The 14,785-nt window shown below is 45.2% G+C and overlaps 1 protein-coding gene and 2 non-coding genes across 7 annotated transcripts in view; 2 read left to right on the forward strand and 1 right to left on the reverse strand.

Moving 5' to 3' along the window:
* The window catches only part of ZNF423 (zinc finger protein 423), a 351,343-nt gene that overhangs the window by 235,933 nt on the left and 100,625 nt on the right, over positions 1 to 14,785 (forward strand). The gene's annotated exons all lie outside the window — the stretch shown is intronic.
* LOC114815255 lies at positions 9,857 to 9,994 on the forward strand. Its single transcript, XR_003763020.1, has one exon. It is a non-coding gene; the product is annotated as a small nucleolar RNA SNORA7 (small nucleolar RNA).
* LOC114815304 lies at positions 11,132 to 11,269 on the reverse strand. The gene has a single exon (XR_003763068.1). It is a non-coding gene; the product is annotated as a small nucleolar RNA SNORA7 (small nucleolar RNA).

Raw genomic sequence — 14,785 nt, forward strand, 5'->3', positions numbered from 1 at the left:
AGGTTCAGTGTTAAGCATTTCGTATGCGTGCATGTGTGTCCACGAATGTAGGTATGGGAGAGAGAGAATGTGTGTGTAATGTGTGTGTGTATGTGCAGTTCTCACAGACAAGTCCTAAATGTGTGCAGTTTGGGCTGAGAAGTTTCCCTCCAGGTTTCCTAAGAGGAGGTGGCCTCTGCACCTGTAAAATTCGCACCCCTATTGTTTCCTGTGATAATCTGAGTAACAACAGAAACAGCATGGCATTGGTCGCTTGCTTAACTTCTCTGTGTCACAGTTTCTTCAACTGTAAAATGGGGGTTCAGTACCTGTTTTCCTTTCCACTTGGACTGTGAGCCCCATAAGGGACAGGGACTAATTAACTTATAAGTATATTAACTTATAATATATATAAGTTAATATATATTATATACTATATGTAATATATATATATATAAAAGTAATTAATTTATAAGTATATTATATACTTAATAAATACCAGCATTATTATTATTATTATATCTACCCTAACACTTAGAACAGATGCTTGTCACAAAGTAAGCCTTTAACGAAAAGCATAATTATTATTCAAAATGCCATTGCGGTATCCATCCAGTCCCCTATTCCACCTCCTACAATAGCAAGAGGATCCTGGGAGGAAGAATGTAATGGTTACCCTCCTGGACTTCCATCCTCATGCATCAGTTCATTTTGACTGACTGATGTATGTTAGGAATGGAACTGCTTATGTCATCTACCTGTTCTGAACTCAGCCCTCAAAAGATCATTTGGCCTCAACTATCTAAACATTTCATGTGGATGGAGTTTTTCGACCTAATATATCCAGATAATTCAGGCCAACTGAACTGTCTTTTAAGGATGGAAAAAGCTAAATCACTTATTAATATTAAAAATAACAACAATAATAATAACAATAGACTGTGATAAGTGCCAGGGTAAAATCAACACAATCAAATCAAAGTCCCTGTCCCTCAAGGGGTTTACAGTTGTAGAAGAAGGAGAACAGGTAATTAATCCCTATTTTGCAGCCGTGGAAAATGAGGCAGGAAAATTGAAAAGACTTGCCCAATATCTGCCAGTAGGCAGATGGCAGAGCTGGGGTTAGAACTCCACTAGACAACACTGCTACTTTATTTGCTTACAAAATCCTGGTTTCAATGCTTCCTCCCCCCTTATGTCTAGATGTTAGGCAAATGGGACAGGAGGAGATCCCTGTGCTTGCCGGATGGCCCGGTTTTTCAGCCAGGATTGGGCGGCCTCCGCTGAAGGCTTGAGGAACAGGAGACTCCAGTCTGGTCATCCCTAAGGTGGAGGAGCGAGAAGGGAAAGGTCTCTAAACGAGTTCCCTTGGAGGGACAGCGGCTGCCACCCTAATGGCTCCCGAGGGGCTGATGGGATCATGTCAGATGTCCACGAGTCATCCCATTTCTGGCTGCCACGCCTGGCCGCTGAGCCCAACCCCTCTCACCTATCCACCCGACACTCGCTCTCCAGTGCAGAATTCTGTTTGGTTCCCGATGGGCTATTTCCTTGAGCGGGGAAATAATAATAATAATTTTGGTATGTGTTAAGTGCTTACTATGTGCCAGGAACTGTACTAAGCTCTGAGGTAGGTACAAGCTAATCAGGTTAGACGCAGTCCCTGTCCCACATGGGGCTCGCAGTCTTAATCCTCATTTTACAGATCACGTAACTGAGGCACAGGGAAGTAATGTGACTTGCCCATGGTCAAACAGCAGACATGTGGCAGAGCCGGGTTTAGAATCCAGGTCCGTCTGACTCTCAGGCCCATGTTCTATCCACAAGACCACGCTGCTCCTCTAAAAGCCTGCACCTGTTCAGCATTCACCCATCATTAAGAGCATTCCCGCAGCTTCCTCCTTCTCCCTAATGCCTGGAAACATCAGGCACTTAGGAAGAAAAACCGGCGGACTTGCGGGGAGCTGTGAAACCACTTTGGTCTAACCAAATTTATTTGCACAGTAAACTTACAGGCTCAGCAACTGGAGGTGAAATCTGCTCAAACAATCAGTCAGTCAGTCAATCAATTGTATCTATTGGGCACTTCCTGTGTGCAGAGCACTGTACTAATAAGCAATTGGGAGAGTACAATATCACAGAGTTGGTAGGCACGTTGTCTACCCAGAATGAGCTTTCAGTGTAGAGTGTTTTAGTGTAGTGTTTTAGTCTAAAGGCAATGTGTGTGTGTGTGGGGGGGGTGGAGGAGTGAGAGAGTTTTGTTGGTTTTTTTTTTTTGATGTTCTGACCTGTCTTTGGGAACTCAGCTCCCAACTTCTGCTCTTCCTGAGTGAACCACCTGGTGAAGGTAGGGCCACAACCTAGTGGAGTATCTGGTGTCTTCAGCCGTCAGGTTGCGGGCTTCCAAAGGGGTGGGGCAGCTGGATGAGGAAACTGGACAGACTCAACAGATCCAGGCTGGGATATAGCAACCACCCATGGGAGCGAAAGGAACCAGGTTGCCCGAGTCAGCTTGGACTCTTGGAGTTCATCTGGAAGAGATGTGGCTCTGGTTTGGGTTCTGTGGTGTGTCTCTTCCCCTGCCCAGCTAGGACCCCCAAAGATTCGGCAATTGAGTAGACAGCTATTGGAACTGAGCCCTACCCAGAGCCCAGCAGGGATTTGTTGGAAGAATCTCACCCATCCAAACTAGCTTCCCTGCCCAGGGGTGCTGCCTAATCTCAGACAGACAGCATGACAAAGTGTAAATAACACGGATCTGGGAGTCAGGGGATCTGGATCTTAGTCCTGGCTCCTCTACTTGCCTTCTCTATGATCTTGGGCAAATCACTTCACAACTCTGGGACTAAGTTTCCTTATCTATGAAATGAGGATGAATTCCCTTTTCTCCCTCCCCCTTAGACGCTGAGCCCCACACGGGACTGTGCTTGGTAAAAAGTAAAGTGCTCAAGAAGTACCACAATTATTAATATTATCATTATCATGATCATTATCATAAACCCAAAGTGGAAGAAAGACCTATAGAAACCTTTGGGAAAAGTCAGTGTAAGACAGATAGAGGAAGAAAGACTGGAGAAAAGCAAGAAAAAACTAAAACCAGGGGCAGTGGAGGAAATCTCCCTCTGGATCCCAGCTTGCAACATTGAACAAGGTTTAATTTGGCCCTTTTTATCTACAAGTTATACCTGTGGTCCTCTAATGATAATAATAATTTTGCTATTTGTGAAATGCTTAATATATGTCAAGCACCGTACTAAGTGCTGGGTCGGATACAAAATAATCAGGTCCCACATGGGGCTCACATTCTGAGTAGGAAGGAGAACAAGTTTTGAATCCCCATTTTGCAGATGAAGGACCTGAGGCACAGAGAAGTGAAATGATTCTCCCCGAGTCAGACAGCAGGAAAGTGGCAGACCAGGATAAGAATCCAGGTCCGTTGACTCCCAGGCCGGTGCTCTTTCCACAAACAGCGTGGCCTAATGGATAAAGCATGGAGCCGGGAGTCAGAAGGACCTGGGTTCTAATCCCTGTTCCGCCACTTATCTGCTGTATGACCTTGGGCATGTCCCTTAACTTCTCTGTGCCTCAGTTCCCTCAGTTATAAAATGGAGATTAAGACTGCGAGCTCCATATGGGACATGGACTGTGTCCAACCTGACTTGTTTGTGACTACCCCAGTGCTTAGTGCAGTTCCAACTGCTTAAGAAATACCGTGAAAAAAAGGGCCACACAGCTTCTAGTGAATGTGGGCTCCTCTACGAGAGTTTGGAACAATGTACTCACTGGATCTCTCCCAGTAAAGGGTTGGGGTGTGACTGAGGACTTTAGGATTGGACCAAACAGAAGGGAGGGGAGCAGAGAGAGGAGGGTCAGGGCCCTCCCCACTCTCTGAAACTGGAAGGAGGGTCCAGCTACCTTAAAAGGTAGAAAGATCAAAAGCTGAACAGGAGCTTCCCAGAAAATGGAGGGATCGGCAAAGACAGGTGAATGGGGAATACAAAGAGGGGAGCTGAATGTTAAAAATGGAAAAGAGATGTGTCCTAGGAGAACCAAACTTGTATGAAGTGGAGTTTGAAGGATTAGAGAGAAAGAAGAAGCAAAATACTAAAGGAGTTTAAGAAGTTGAAACTGCCAGGGTGAAGGAGAGATGTAGTTCGTCCAACCAGGGAAACCACAGGTTTAAAGAAGCATGAAGAGATGACAGGCAGATCAGGTAAGGAAGGTGGGGAGTGGGGAGAGAGGCTGTCAAACGATTTTTCCAGGTCTGGGGAAGAGTGAAGGAGAGACATGAGAATCCCTCATCTTTGGATGTTCAGGGCAAGATCTTTGCATTGGCTCCTGGAGGTGAATACTGAAAGGTAGGGACCAGGTTCCTAAGACAGTGGTATCCTCCTCTTTCCAACTTGGGCTGTAAGCCCCATATTCCATAGAGGCTGTGGCCAACATGAGTATCTTGTATCTAACTCAGCATCTAATAGCGTACTTGTGGCACAATATAAGTCCTCAACAAGCACCATAATAAAAAAAAAAGCAGATATAATCAAGGAGTTAGGATTTGAAGCAGGAGAGGGAGCGTGGTATGGCTTGTTTTTCGCCCCCTCTAGACTGTAAGCTCCTTGCGGGCAGGAAACGTGTCTACCAGCCCTGTTAAATTGTACTCTCCCAAGTGTTTAGTGTTCTTCGCACAGTTAAGTGTTCAATAACTGTAATTGATGGATTAATTTGAAATACGATAGGCTCAAAAAAACCAATCGGTCAATGTTATTTACTGAGCACGGTTGGAGTGCTAGGTTTCGTACTAATCACTTGGAAGAGTACACCAGTAACAAGACATACATTCCCTACTCTCAGGGGGAAATGACAGAAATTATTTACAGATGTGAAAGCAAGAGGATAAACAAAGATAAAGCAGGACAATCACATCAGAACAAAATAGCTCAACAGATAGCTAAATGGACAGAATAGACGCTGGGTGGGATCTTGCAAACGGGTGATGCCACGAGGATGGCAGTTAACTTTAAATGGAGAGAGGAAATCTGGTCTGGAAAGCCGGCCCTGAGAAATCTGGATGGTGGCTGAAGGGGCAGGCAACATATACCCATGCTCCTGGACTCTGGAAACCGTGCCAGGCCCTCTTTTCACTTTTGTAGAGAAAGTAGAGCACTTGGAGCTCAAAGCTACTCTACCCTTCAGCCCCATCCAAAGCAGATTTGGTTAGAAGAGGAGATGGAGGCAATCAACCGTTGATATTTAGTGAGTGCTTATTGTGAACAGCGCAGGGCTCGGGTGAATGCAATACAGTATAATAGAGTTGGTAGACACGATCCTTTCCCACAGGGAGCTTACAGTCTAGAGGACTCTAAAGCCGGGAGGGTAGGGTGAAGGTCAAGGGGAAGAGACACTTCTCAGAGGGAATTACTTAGAAGGAAGGGAAGAGTCTTAATCACAGAACTGAACCGCAGTCTCAGCAGCAGATCTTTGAAAGAAGTGACTGATCACGGAGGAAATCCAGCTATTTCCACCCCGGCGCGCCATATGCGCTTGCGCATCGCCCCCCCCACCCCCCCCCCACCCCCCACTCCCAAACATTACGTGACATCAGTAATACAACATAGGGGTTTCATGTACACACCTGAGAAGAATTTTTGCAGCCGTTTCCAGGAACTACGTAATTGCTGAAAGGATAGCCAGCGGAACCCCAGGCCCTCTTCTTTATTCCAGAGCATTTGTGTTCCTGTCCCAGGTCCCTGGGACCGTGGGCCCCACATCTGACCCACGGGATCTGGCAGAGAGTCTGAACACTTAAAGTAGACCAACAGGAAAGCAACATGACTTAGTGGAAAGAGCACAGGCCTGAAAGTCAGAGGATCTGGGATCTAGTCCTGGCTCTGTCATTTCCCTCCTTCCCTGTGCCTCAGTTTCCTCAACTGTAAAATAGAGAATAAATAAAATGATAGTTATGATTATAATTATTATTGTTAATTTGTCATATCAATGCTGGATGGGAGAAAGATGAGCTGATTAACAGACGTATGGTATAAACCTGGAAAAAATGGCCTGGTAGATGAATGGCCCAGGGTCCCACAGTCTTGGAGAAGGTGGAGCTAAGTAAACAACTGTCCACTAACGGAAAGCCCCGGGGAGATGGTCTGCAGGAAGGACAGCGTTTGAAATTCACAAACCTAAGGTGGGCAATGCGGGACTGTGTGGGAGGTGGCGCTCAGTTTTCTTCTCTCCTCATATGGGAAGAAAGGGCCAGTTTTCTGGGAGACAGTGCTGAGGTACCTCACTGTCACTCCCCACTCCCAGGGATCATTCCCGACATCCTTCGCCCAGGGGTCTGGCTGGCAGCATGTTGGGGAGGGGGTGGGGAGGTCACCCTTCCAGGCAGATGATGCAAGAGTGATTATACCGTTCCTCTGCTGCAGCCACTGGGAGATAAAAGGCAGGACTTTGGGGATTGCAAAGAGGGAGCCAAATTATATTTATAATATTAAAGTGAGTGCATTTGTGGTTTGCCATCCTCCTGGGTTTTTCATAAGTAGAAAAACACGAATTAGCATTTTCCATTTCCATATATTGACTAGAAAAATAGCCTGCTCTCAATTAAGACCTATAGCTTTTGGGATGTATGCAACAATTTTATAAAATATTTACAGCGAGATTTGCATTTTACATGGTATTACAGTTTTTCTTGTGTTTAGTAGGAAGGGTTCTGGCCTAATAGTGGAAATACATTCTCTGGATCAGGAGGGAAAAGAAATTCACAATTTGGGATTTTTTTTTTTTCTGCGGTCCATACCAGAACAGTCCAGGACATCTCCAGTAATTACCCAAGCACATTTTGCAGAACAGATATACACACACACTCATGTAAATATATGTGTGTATATATATATATGTGTGTGTGTGTGTGTATATATATATACACACACACACGGACACATGTATATATACACATACATATATTTAAACCATCATTGAGGATCACATTCCCTTCTGCAAATCTATTACTTCCCCTTTAAAACTTGCAGCAAAGAGTCTGTTTGCAGCTTTGTGCTAGACAGATAAGTAGAACATTTTTCCAAATGTAAATGCCGGCCGTAAAGCACATAGCTATTTCCTGGATAATTTGCAGTTGTATATTTTATGTTAATTTCACCGAAAATATTGCACCCCTGCCAGGTTTAGTAGCGGCTCACTGTGATATGAATAATTTCTAGTGAATCATTTTTTTCTTCATTTAAGATTTGGCACCTTTTTAAGATTTTAATAATAGCAACAAGAAGGAAGATTTAGAACAAGTGAAACATTAGTGCCAAAGAAATTCACGTTGAGAGCTAATGTAAAATAGCAAGAATAATTACATGGAAAACAGTTTCCACAGATGTTTTTCCTGGTAATGTAATAACTATTTACTAAACTGTTTATTTTAGGCCCTTGGTTTACAATAAAATATTTATCCATTCTCTGCTGTAATAAAAAAATATTGACAAAATACTATAGAGGCATAAAAATGACAATTGAGATTTTCACTTTCCAGGAAACATGTACGGTGTCAGAAAAGTTTGGTGTCATTTTTGTAGGTGAGACTCTTCCAGGTGTATCTGTGTGAGCAAAATAAGTCTTCCATTGGAGGGCTTCCTCTGTAAATTCTTAGGTAAGAAATTGATTTTATGTAAAAAATCAGCCACAGAAGTAGGGTGGGCCACGAAGGCACGGATCTTGAGGACCCAGGAGGAAGCATTTTTTATTATTATTATTTTTATTATTATTGATGATGAGGGTATTTGTAAACCGCTTATTCTGTCAAGCAATGTTCTAAGCACAGGGGTAGATATAAGGTAATCAGGTGGGACAGAGTCCCTGTCCCAAATGAAGCTCACAGTCTTAATCCCTATTTTACAGATGAGGTAACTGAGGCACAGAGAACTTAAGTGACTTGCCCAAGGTCACACAGTACACAAGTGGTAGAGCCAGGATTAGAATCCAGCTCCTTCTGACTCCCAGGCCCATGCTCTATCCACTAGACCATGCTGCTTCTTCTAATAATAATAATAATAACAATAGTATTTATTATAATTATTATCACTATTTTTATTAAGCATTTACTGTCAAGCGCTGTCCACAGTTGTTGGGTAGATTCTAATTAATTAGGTTGGACACAGTCCCTGTTCCACATGCGGCACAATAGTCTAAGCAGTTATACAAATGAGGAAACTGAGGTACAGAAAAATTAAATGACTTGCCCAAGCTCAAAGAGCAGGTAACTGTTGGAGCTGGGATTAGAACCCAGGTCCTGTGACTCCTAGGCCCGGGCTCTTTCTACTTGGCCACAATGCTTCTCCAACAGTGTATCTCTCTTATTAATAGACCGTCTAATTCTACCATTGGAGTGTTACATAGTGAGACTCCCTCTGTAGAAACAAAATCCAACTATATTAAAATAGATTGAAAGAAGAAGAGAGCCCACGTGAAGAGAGACATCTCTTTCCACCATGGCATTGGTATCCCGCCTTGGGGACTCCTCTGATTTTCTGGCTTTAGACAAAATGGGCTGAGTTTTCGCGGCTTAGCCTTTTCAAGGGTTTTGCCTTCGTTTCCAGCCTGGGTCGATTATAGAGGTGGAAATGTGTATTTCTGTTGTAGAACATACATTCCGTCACTTGTGTGCTGTGTGACCTTGGGCAAGTCATTTCGCTTCCTCTGTGCCTTGGGTACCTTGTCTGTAAAATGAAGATTAAGACTATGAGCCCCATGTGGGACAGGAGCTGTGCCTGACCTGATTAGCCTGTATCAGCCCCAGAGCTTAGTACATTGCCAGGCACCTAGTAAGTGCTTAACAAATATCACAGCTATTATTATGATTTCAGTTTTGCCAGTTCTGATCCTCATATATTTGGTGAGTACAGCTTCGGATGCCTAATTAAAAGTCCCAGGTCAACTGGCAACCTTGAAACGCAGAAAAGAAACACTCATTTTGGGGAGCCTCTACCTGCGCCTTGATAGGTTTTAGTAGGAAGGAAATATTCCACATCTGCGCCTTCCTCCCTTAAGGTGTAAGACTGGGTGTCGGGATCCTCAATCTCCACCATGAACTGCAGCTAGTTTTCCAGTTAGTAGTTACTAATCTGCTTCCCCAGGGTGGTCCAGGGTCAGAGAGTGGAAGAAATCTTCCAGCACACTAGATAGGGGAGCTCAGAGAATCATCTGTGAGCAAGGGAATAACAGAATTGAAGAATGATCCTGTTGCACTAATAGGTGTCTCAGCATTTTTGGTTTTGGCTGGTTTGGAAACACACATCTCCCCACGGCTGTTTCTCTCCTTACCCTCTCCAGTATCCCAGGGTCTGGAGGCCCAGAAAGAGCAATGTTCACATGGAGGGACTAGGCTGTGGTCAGGGGGCCGCATTGCATTCATTCAATCATTCGCTCAATCTGTTTATTGAATGCTTCCTTTGTGCAAAACACTGTACTAAGCTACTGGGGGAGTGCAGTATAACAATGAACAAACTCATTCCCTGCCCACAGTGAGCTTACATTCTAGAGGCAGAAACTAGTCTGATACCTGTGAACATCCCGAGGGAGGTCCAGGCAGGGGTGGGGGGCAAATTTTACCATATTTATGAAGCGTAAATATGGCTTGGACTCTGACTTTTTCTATGGAGAGCTGAATTCTCCTGTCTTTAGGAGTGATTCCTTGTAGGATCAACGAGGCTGAAACTTGCAAGCAAGCAAGACACCGCGTGAAGGGGCCAGGCTGATCTTTGGGGTAATCAGTCAATCGATCAGTCAGCCAATAGTATTTACTGAGCACTTAATCTGTGCAGAGCACTCTATAAGCACACAGAGGAATGCAATAGAATAAGTAGACAGGGCCCTCTCAGCCTCGCACCTGGAGAGTTTTTAGTACTCTACCAGTCTCGACTACGGGAGGGAGAGTCAAGCAGAGATATATCCAATCCGTTCCTAGCTTGGAGAGCGGCTAGCGAGTGGAAGGTAATCTGCTACAATTCAAAACTCACCTATGCTGGGCAGCAGCAGCGTGGGAGAGATTCGAGAGTGGATACTCAAGTTTACTGCAAGGAAAGAGACAATGGTAAACCACTTCCGTATTTTACCAAGAAAACTCTATGGATACACAACCAGAACGATTGCAGATGGAAGTGGGACTTTCTGGGAGAGATGTATCCATGGTGTCACTATGGGTCGGAAATGACTCTACAGCATTTGGCAAGACAATTAGACAGGATCCTGGCTAGATTGTAAGCTCAGAGATCCTGTGGATTTACAATTTAGCTGTCCGGGGAGATAAATATTAAAATAAATTACAGGTATTTATCTGAATCCAGCCCTCTGGCTTCATTTTGCTCTCAGTTTCTAGAATAATGCTTCAGGAGGTGTTCTGAAACTGTTGGAAGAGAGTTGGCTCTGCATCTGTGAAGCCGCACGGCCTTGTGGATAGAAGACTGGACTGGGAGTCAGAGGACCTGGGTTTTAATCCCCGCTCTGCCACTTGTCTGCTATATGGCCTTGGGCAAGTGACTTCACTTCTCTGTGCCTCAGTTACTCATCTGTAAAACGGGGATTAAGACTGTGAGCCCAGTGTGAGATATGGACTGTGTCCAACCTCATTAGCTTGTATCTACTCCAGCATTTAGTACTGTGTCTGTCACCTAGTAAGTGCTCAAAGAGATACGGTCTGATGAACTCATCACGACAGGACAGAATGGTGAAGTTTTCAGATGATGAATTCAGGCTCTCCCTATTTTCTTTTCGTGGTTACAAGAAGCTCATTTATTTCCACTCTCCCTTTGTGCCCCTCATCTCGTATTGTGATTTCGGAGATTTACACTTGTGTTCCTGTTGGAAACGACACTGTCTCTGGAAGGGGTTTGTCAGCTTGGTTCTGAAAGGTGTTGGCTGTTAACTAAAACATTTGTTGTTGTTGTCTTATGCTGTCGAGTCGTGTCCGACCCATAGCGTCGCCATAGACGCATCTCTCCCAGAACGCCCCACTTCCATCTGCAGTCATAGAGTTTTCTTGGTAAAAATACAGAAGTGGTTTACCATTGCCTCCTTCTGCGCAGTAAACGAGTCTCTTCCCTTGACTGTCTCCCGTGCCACTGCTACCCAGCACAGGTGAGTTTTGACTTGTTGCAGATTGCCTTCCACTCACTAGCCACTGCCCAAACTAGGCATGGAATGGATAGGCCTCTGCTTGACTCCCCCTCCTGTAGTCGTGACTGGTAGGGTACCGGAAACTCTCCAGGTGCGACCATGAGAGGGGAACTAAAACATACAATAATAATAATAGTGGTATTTCGAAAGTGGGTTCTGTGTGTCTGCTACTGTTCTAAGGGCTGGAGCAGGCAAAATTTAATCAGACACAGTTTCTTTCCCACAGCAGGCACACAGTCCAAAGGAGAGGGAGAACTAATATTAAATCCCCAATTTTACAGATAAGGAACCCGAGGTACAGAGAAGTCAAGTGACTCACCCATGGTCACGCCCCAAGGTTGCTTAGGAGACAGGATAAGATCCCAAGTAACCCAGTTCTCAGTTCTGTGCTCTTTCTACTAAGAAATGCTCCTTCTCTAAAGATGATTGCTGAATATTTTGCCTCTTAAAAATTTGGACGCCTTCACGCCCGTATGTACTGGGGGGCGGGAAGAAGAGCACAGTGCTGAAATGTTGTTCCCCTTCCAAGCACACAGTCTTTTTTTGAACATCAAAAATGACAGACCCCTCCCCCAGGCTTGGGAGTCAGAGGAGCTGGGTTCTAATCCTGTCTCTGCCCCTTGTGTGGTGAACTGTGTGGCCTTGGGTGAGTCACTTAACTTCTCTTGACCTCAGTTACCTCATCTGTAAAATGGGGATTAAGACTGTGAGCCCCATGTGGGATGTGAGCATATCCAACCTGATTAGCTTGCATCTACCCCAGCGCCTGGCACAGGGCCTGGCACAGAGTAAGTGCTTAACAAATAACATTAAAAAAAAAATCAGAAGGCGGCCTTGATTAGGAATTGGAAACGCAGCGGGTAGGGTCTCCAGATGCATTTATGAAGGAGATCAAATTCCTCCCGACTCCCTAGGGAGAAATCAGAGTGTTATCCCAAGATTAGCAGACTGCATAGTTCATTCCACAGTAAAGTAAGTCACATTCCCAGGCACTTAGAGGACCATTCTCTCTTAGGTTGCTGAAGAAAACAAATTAAATTCAAAGGTTGTGAAATTCCACTTTCTGCCTCCTTCCCTTGCTTGTGTACCAGGACACTTGAGTTGTCAGTGAGGGTCAGTAAAGATCATCATGAGGACAACAAAAACCATCGTGAACTGAAAAGAAGGAGTTGGAATGTACCCTTGGCCCCCGTAGTCTCTTGGGCTAGGTCAGGCGATAGCTGTGAAAGAGTGAATTTTATTGAAGACTCTGTCTCCAAGTTACTCCAGGCATGGGGGTGGTTATCAGTTCATAATTCCATTTTAGCTTTTTCACTTGTTGGACCGAGATGTTTATTTAATTTATTGATTGATTTCCCAGCTTTCACTTAAGGAGATCTAGCTTGGATAGGCACCTGCCAGCTGGACTATTCAGGTGCTGAGAAACCCAACCACTTAGACCCTTGGCCCTGCATCCAGGATTCAGGATCGTCCAGTGGGTCTAGGCATAGCCAAGGCTGCCAAGGTCTGGAAGCTACTCTGCCTGGGGTGGGGAGTGGCAAGGGGAGGGGGGGGAGTCACCCAAGTTTTGAGCGTGCAAAGGCTGGCACCTCTTCAGTTTTCCATCACAGCAGCTGGACTTCATTAAGCACGGGTGTTAATTACTGGGAGGCTGTTGGTTCAGTGTGCAGGCGGAAACACTTGGGGTAACTCGCAACAAGGGTCACCTTGAAATGGTGGCTTCTAGGGAATACACAAAGCCATCTTCCAGGTCTGGACTACCCCCAGATCCCTACTATATTATGCAAAGGTGATTTATGTTCATGCCATTTGTCTTTAATATATACGTATTTCGGCATAAAGTCACGACTCTTGGTTTGGACTAGGCTGAAGAGGAGCTCTCTCTGCTTGGCAAGGGCCTAGCTGTGGTAGAAATCATCGTCTCAGGGACAATCTGCTTCCCTCCTCCCCTCAGATTTCCTCTTTATTCTTGGGAAAGCCCCAAGTTCTGTTGGACCCAGTACAGCTTAATCGATACCCTATAACTAGGTCGTTTCTACCTAAGTGGAATGGCGGGGAGGGGGAGAGGGGGCGTCACGAGGGGAAGATATTTCCAAGGAAGCATACCTAGGAGGAGTGGACAGCAGAAAGTGCCCGGGACTGCCATTAGACTGTTTTTGGCCAGCGGGGATTCAGGTGATGGCACCTCCACGTAAGTATTGGCCGCAGCGAGGCAGGGACAGACTTGAGAAGAATTAGGTTATTACATTTCCTCCTTAATTCTTCATCAGGGCTGTTGCCTGTATTTGCTCCAGGAAAATCAATGTGTTCTGACTCGGTAATTTCCCATGTTGCCTTACTCAGAGCATATTGTGCCGTGAGAGGTGACATATCCGGTCAGGGCAGCCTGGACTGGTTCTTTTTTTAAGAAAAAAAAAACCTCTTTCTTTCTTCCTTTCCTTTTTTAAATCTTTTTCCCCGCTCTTTTCCTCTCCTTCCTCTCTCCCTCCCACCCCCAACACCCAGTGCAAAGGATTCATTGGAATTTCACAACCTTTGCATGCTTTTGTGAAAACACTCATTTGTGTTTGCGCCAAACCGGCTAATGGTGAATGGCGGGGTTTGTGAATCCCACCTCCATTCGGTGCTCGTTATGGCACGGAATGCGCCGTTAATAATGCATCTGTGAAACTCAGCTGTGAGGGAGCTAAGTAATTATCCCACCGTAGCGTTCCCTGCTTCAGTGTCATCACAACTGGGGCTTCATTAAAAGTCCTAACAGTAGACATGTTGTGTGGTGCAGCCTGTATATATATTTTTTCATTTAAATTATCAGCAATGCCATGGCTCAGAGGTAATTTGACTTTTTGAAACCACGGAGCCCCTGTGAATTTCCTTCCCCCTTCTCCCTCTCGCTGCTGTACCAGCTGATCAACCCCATAAGAACAAAAGGTTTATCTGAAGCTATGAAGCATATATTCACCAGCTTCTGGCGTCTAGATAAAAAAAAAAATCAAAGTACTCCATTGAACATGTTAATACTGAGCAAAATGCACACAGCCAGACACTAAACCTTTACAGGGATTTAGGCATTTGAAAAGTGATACTCTGATCAGGTCTTGAGTTAGTTTTCGCAGCGCAGAGTCAAGGCCACTCTCTCCCTCCCCCACCTCCAAATAATAATAATGATAAAAAATAACATCGATTTTTAAGTAAATGGAAAGGCTTAACATTTCCCCTCTCTTTTGTTTTATTTCTTTGTCTGGCTTCCGTCGGGCTGGCGGCCACAGAGGCTTGGGTAATGGTGCATAGCTAGGCGGTGTTTTTTCCTGACTAATACAGGATTCCGCCAGCTCACGTGAACGGCTGGAAATAAGGAATCCCGAAGAGTGGAATGGTTCCAGGGATCCGAGTCGCCCGCGGCTCCTGCCACCGTCTAGAGGGTCATGCTTCCCTGGTCCTCCCCTTCCTCCCTGGCTGCCACCCTTCTCTGGGTTCTTTGGGGAGCCCTGCTGGGCTGGATGAGGTTCCTTGGGAAGGAATGTGGAAATGGGGCCTTGCGGGTGAGCCAGGCTTCTCCTCCTGGAAGGCCAAGCATCCCTTTCTCCTCCCTCCTTCCGGTCTCGATGTGGAGGCCTTCTCCTTG

The sequence above is a fragment of the Ornithorhynchus anatinus genome, chromosome 11 (genome assembly GCF_004115215.2).
Source record: "Ornithorhynchus anatinus isolate Pmale09 chromosome 11, mOrnAna1.pri.v4, whole genome shotgun sequence".
In the NCBI taxonomy this organism is placed as follows: Eukaryota; Metazoa; Chordata; class Mammalia; order Monotremata; family Ornithorhynchidae; genus Ornithorhynchus; species Ornithorhynchus anatinus.